Source organism: Marmota monax, unplaced genomic scaffold (genome assembly GCF_021218885.2).
Source record: "Marmota monax isolate L192 unplaced genomic scaffold, Marmota_monax_Labrador192_F-V1.1 WCK01_AAM20220418_F8-fsc00065, whole genome shotgun sequence".
NCBI classification, from domain to species: Eukaryota; Metazoa; Chordata; class Mammalia; order Rodentia; family Sciuridae; genus Marmota; species Marmota monax.
Window position 1 is genome coordinate 504,886 of NW_026694038.1, and position 5,713 is coordinate 510,598.

At 30.4% G+C, this 5,713-nt stretch overlaps 1 pseudogene; it reads left to right on the forward strand.

The window, feature by feature from the left end:
* The first annotated feature begins 4,965 nt into the window (after window positions 1-4,965).
* LOC124106513 (large ribosomal subunit protein eL30-like) lies at window positions 4,966-5,317 on the forward strand (annotated as a pseudogene).
* The last annotated feature ends 396 nt before the right edge of the window (window positions 5,318-5,713 follow it).

Here is a 5,713-nt window from a genome sequence, read left to right on the forward strand (position 1 = left end):
TCTATGTGTAATAATTTTACAAATCTTTGATTTTATTTAGATCAAGCAGTTGATAGAAATATTAAAATATTATGATTATAAAGAAAAGCTATTAAAATATAAACATACTATTTTCATAATAATAAATATCAGAAAATGTAAATATTTGTAATTATCAACAATGTATTAAAAATTTATTCTACAATGATAACATGTATTAGAGCTGTTTTTCTAGTTTCTAATAATAAGGAATATACCATTACAACTTAAAATATGTGAAACATTGGGTTTTAGAATGTTCTTTTTATAGAACACTATATTATTTTTCTTCCGCTTACATTGAATTTTTTTCCTGAGAAATTTTGGATGTTTTCATCACAATTTTTGGTCTTGCAACCCTTTTCAGACATAAAACAAGAGAACACACTTGGGGAAAAAAGGAATTTCTCAAAACTCCCTAATGTTCCACATATTGGGTTACAGACATGTATATGTGCTCTTTAACTTCCTTTTCTGAGAAACAGGGCATGAAGTAAGCAGGATGATTTTCCCTGAATTTATTTTACAAGAATCTAATCATCTCGATAAATTGTTAATGACTAATAGCTCTCTAACCTGCCTTCTGTCTTTACAGCAACAGGATCAGCTTCAGTTCAATGAAAATTCCATGATTTTGGCATTTAATATTAAAGTTGGCATTGAAATAGGAATATTTTGAATGCTACTTTGGAACTGAAGAAAACACATCAGAAGAATTTTCTTGTCTTTGATTTCTAATTCATTCCACATCGCCAGAACATACACATTTTTAATGTTTCTCAAAGCTTTTCTATTGAAAGAAGGAACATTAGGTTTAAAAATTAATGTAAAGATCTTTTCTAGTGAAACAGTGTGCTTGAAGAAAATCACAAGAGATTAGCTGGATGATTCTGACTCATGACAAGGGTTGATCTTGACAGGAGTATGATGACCTATCCTCCCAAAACATCTTTAATGAGAAAAATGTGTACTTGATATCTAGGGAGAGAATAGAGCATTAGAACAGAAGTTATAAATTCAAGCAAGTCTGCTAACTCCTTTCCTCTTTGGGACCAACTAAGACATCTTAACCACCATAATTTCTGAAGTACCCTAAGCTACAGTTGCACGTGTATTCAAACTGGCAGGAGCTCTAAATATAGAATCACTCTTCTATAGTACACTAGTGGTAAATTTCAGTATATGTTTTTATTCCTCGAAATGTATAGAATTCATGTCCTGACATTTCTATTTGTTATTTGGACGTAGAGTATCTGACCTGCGCAGAAAAGGATTTCAAGAGATTGAATAGCTGCTTAGGGAAAACAGTTTCACTCAGTAAGGAATATTGAAAGAAATGACGAACAATCTCAGAATGCTTTGATTTATAAGACTCCACCACTGGAGGCAAAGAAAATAGACATTTTTTTATTCTTTGGAACATGTTATTATTTTACACAGTTTTTCACAAAGCTGATTCCCCTGTGAAATTTAAAAACTTCTGTAATTTTATTAATTTCATTATGCTGGAAAATTGCAAATAACTCTGACCATTCAATGAAAGCAAAGTGCACATTTTCTTTTTTTAGGAAGCAAGAGATTCCTGGAAACATATCATTTGTTTAATCTATTCTGGCTGGATTAACACTGTTTCTGTTTAATTATTTCAGTGTTATTGTTCAGACATATTTCTTTGTGAGTACCCCATTTTTGTTTAAATATTGAATTCCATTGAGGGAAACTGTCTAAATAAATAGTGGGGCAGTGATCTGAATGAATATAATCCAGTTTGCAGACTGACTACAAAGATTTTGTTGCTTTGAGTCATCAGAAGACTTTTACAAGGTGTAAATGTTTTCTGACTTCTTTCTGACTCATTAAAGCTTTTGTGAATCTAGTCTAATGTTTTTTATCCAAAGAGACAGTGCTTACAGAAAAATGACAAGAGCTACTGAGTAAAGTAGTTGCCTTGGAGATCTCTGAAGTAGTTCCTTAACCTTTCAGTTAAAAGTTCCTTTGAGTTACCACCTCAAACCAATACTAACCAATACACACTCCCATGCTTTGCATGGGAGTCATATCATTATATACCATTTATTGTTACAGCAAAAAAATTGTTAGATTACAACCTTTAAAAGATATAGTTAATAACGTTCCAACCCCTACACAATAAAGTAAGTTATAAACTTTAGTATTCTACTTGTTTTTCACACAAGTGAATAGATTCTTAAAATAATCAAAATTACTTAATAGAAAGATTCCTGGCAATTATTATAAAAAGAACACAGCATGTTTGGTTTCCTATTAGATTTTTGGAGAATGTGTTATAAATCTCAAGAGGCTACATGCAGTAATTGTAGTAAGTGTTCTAATTACTGTTTATCATTACCAGAGCAATAAAACAGCAATCACAAACATAATAATTGGGATTGTTAATTATGGAACCAATCTCACAGATATAATATCATAATAGAGACAAGTATATAATATTTAGTAATTAAAAGTCAGAAATTCTTGAAGGATGGCATTAGTTTTTTACTCCAAACATCCACAAGTAACACACTCACCAAAATGATATAAGTACATAAAATAATGCCCTCATATCCAGATGCATGTGTGTGTAGTTCTCTGCAATAGGCAAAACATACCTTGAAAAAATCTTATTGTAGGAACTTTAAAATATCTTTGTGGCACCAATGTTGTTGACCCTCAATCATAAGGACATGCTCTGAACTGTTTTTCTAATAAAAGTAATGATTCTTTTTGCAAAAACAACATATTTTCCTGGCTGGAATAAGGTATCCTTGGAACAGAAATAACTACCATGTTTTCAACAACTGAGTTAACTGAATAACAGAAATAAGACTTGTAAATATTTGCCAATTATTAGATTTCTTTTACTTAAATGTTAAAGCTTCACTAGCACTTTTGATAGAGGTGGGGGATTTGTTGCAATCATTATTTGAATTTAGATGTCTTTGCCAAAAATAACTTTATTAATGTCTAATGAAGAGACTTCCAGCCTTTTTTAATAAAATGTCAAACTTCACAATGGATTTAGATATTCTAACACTAGCAGGCAAAAGCGAAACAAAACACCATACCAAATATTGATGGAATGAATTAAATGGGAGAGGACAAAAAGTGAAGGCACCATCTCACAAAAGGTAAGGCTTTGCATAATAACAGAGTTGGAGAGATTTCAGAAGCAAGGAATTGGGGTTTGAGATTGAGTTGAATGAGATAGAAAATTAGCTTTTTTTAAATTTTATCTAACCAACTCTCTGATAGCAGAAGTATTGGACTAATAAATATGATGTGAGATTCCCCAGAGGTATTTAAATTGATGTTGGATGTTTTTCTCCCTTTGTAGTCATCAAATCACATAATATTTAAAAGTGTAAGTTTTCTTACATTATCAATATGTAGTTTAAGTATAGACTCTATTATAGGATTTAGATTAATAACATGTATATATATTGAAAGAACAACTTCAATAATCTTTTAGCACTAAAAAAGTAGCTAACCGATTTCAACAATATAAAAATTTTCCATGAGTACATAGAATTTATACCATGAAAATAAGATTCAAGTAGCATATAGCAATCAATTAATATATCATATATAGAGAAATAAAGGGAACAAAACAAAACAAATAATCTTCTCAATAGGTACAGAAAAAGCATTGAAAAAGACAAAACCTGTTTATTATTAAAAATAAACTTTTAATGAAGTAAACTTAATAAAGGCATTATACAAAAAACCCTACAGCTGACATTATGAGATTATGCTGTCTACAATCATGGAGAAGTAAGGGTATACTTTCACTCCTTCTATTCAATGTAGTTCTGAAGGTTGCTGAGAGTGCAACCAGGCATGAGAAAGAAATATAAGGCATTTAGATTAGAAGAAAAATATAAAGCTATCTTTATTCATAATGGCATGGTCTTGTATATTAAGAAAAAATCTAATGAGCCCTTTTAAAATCTGTTAGAACAAATAAGCTGCATCATCAAGTTTACAAGATGCATTTCAGTATATGAGCATTTAACAATCTAACAATAAAATCAAGGTTAAAATTTCATTCATGATACTATTAAAAAATAAACTTAAGAATATGTTTACCAAAAAAAGGACAAGATAATTACACTGAAAATTTTAAAACATTTTTGAAAGAAATTAAGATAACCTAAATAAGTAGGAAAATAGTTCATGCAATGGAAAAAATGATTTTAAAATGTTGATATAAGTCTCCTTAAATTAATCAATATATTTAATATACTCCTTACCAAACATCTACCAGGCTTTTTAAATGTTTTTTTCAGACATTGATATGTTCATTCTAAAATACAGGCAATCTAAAGACCTAATTTATCAAAATAATATTGAAAAGAAGAAAAAAGTAAGAGAACTTTCATCTCCCTATTTAAAAATTATTGTAAAGTTTTATTTATCAATTCATTCTAGCATTGGCATAATAAAATACATATAGTTCAGTAGAAAAAGCTGAGTCTAGAAAGAAACCCTAACATATATGGTTCATTCATTTTCTGCCAAGGTGCCAAAGTAATTCAATGAAAAAATAGAACTATTTTTTCAACAAACTGGGGGTCCCACAAGCAACAACAACAACAGCAACAAAATTAACTTTTACCATGGTCTTATACAACACACAAAAACTGACTAAAAGAATCATAGGTAAAAATAAAAATATCTTTTGACACCTTGGTTAGATGTACATATATATATACATGTATATATATACATGTATACACACACACACACACATATGTAAAAATGTAGAGAACTCACCAAAGAGGGCATATGATTGATTAGTGGAGCATATAAAAAGAAGTTTAATATCATTAATCATTGGGAAAAAGCAAAATTAAACCAAAATGACATCTTAACCCCAGGCATTATGATTGCTGTTCTTGGTTAGGGGCAGTCTATACCTATGGCAGAAAGATGGTGGCCACAACGAAGGTAAAAGAGTCACTGAAGTTTTTCAACTCTTGGCTCAACTTGTTATGAAAATTAGAAAGTACATCCTGGAGTAGAAACAAATTCTAAAGTCAATCAGATGAGGCTAATTAAAATTGGTCATCCTCACCAAATCTGTCCAGCTTTGTTAAAATATGAAATAGAGGACTATCCCTTGTTGGTTAAAAGTCATATCCATCACCATAGTGGCAATAATATTGAACTAGGCATAGCATGCAAAAATTTTTACAGAGTAGGCCTACTGACTATTATTGTTCCAAGTGATTCTGATATCACTAGATGCTTGCCAGGACACAGTGGCAAAAAGAAAACCATTCAAAATTTTTCTTTAAAAAAACTTGCCAAAGCTTTTTTTAAAAAATAACATCCAGGGGCTCAGTTGGATGCTAAGTGGTAGAGCGCCTGCCTAGCATGTTCAGGCAATGAATGGGTTCAATTCTCAGTGCCTCATATAAATAAAATAAAGGTCCATTGATAACTAAAAAAGATTTTAAAAAAATAAAAATAAAATCCAATCAAATTTCATTAAGATACATTTTATGTCTACTATTATAACTATAATAAAAAGAAAGATATAAATGTTAAGGCATAGAGAAGCAGGAGCTCTCATCTATTGCTGAGGTGAAGTAGAGCCACTTTTAAAACAGTTGGAAGTGTCTTAAAAGTTAAATTTACCATTCAACCCCTTATACTACCCTCTTATCTGCTCAAA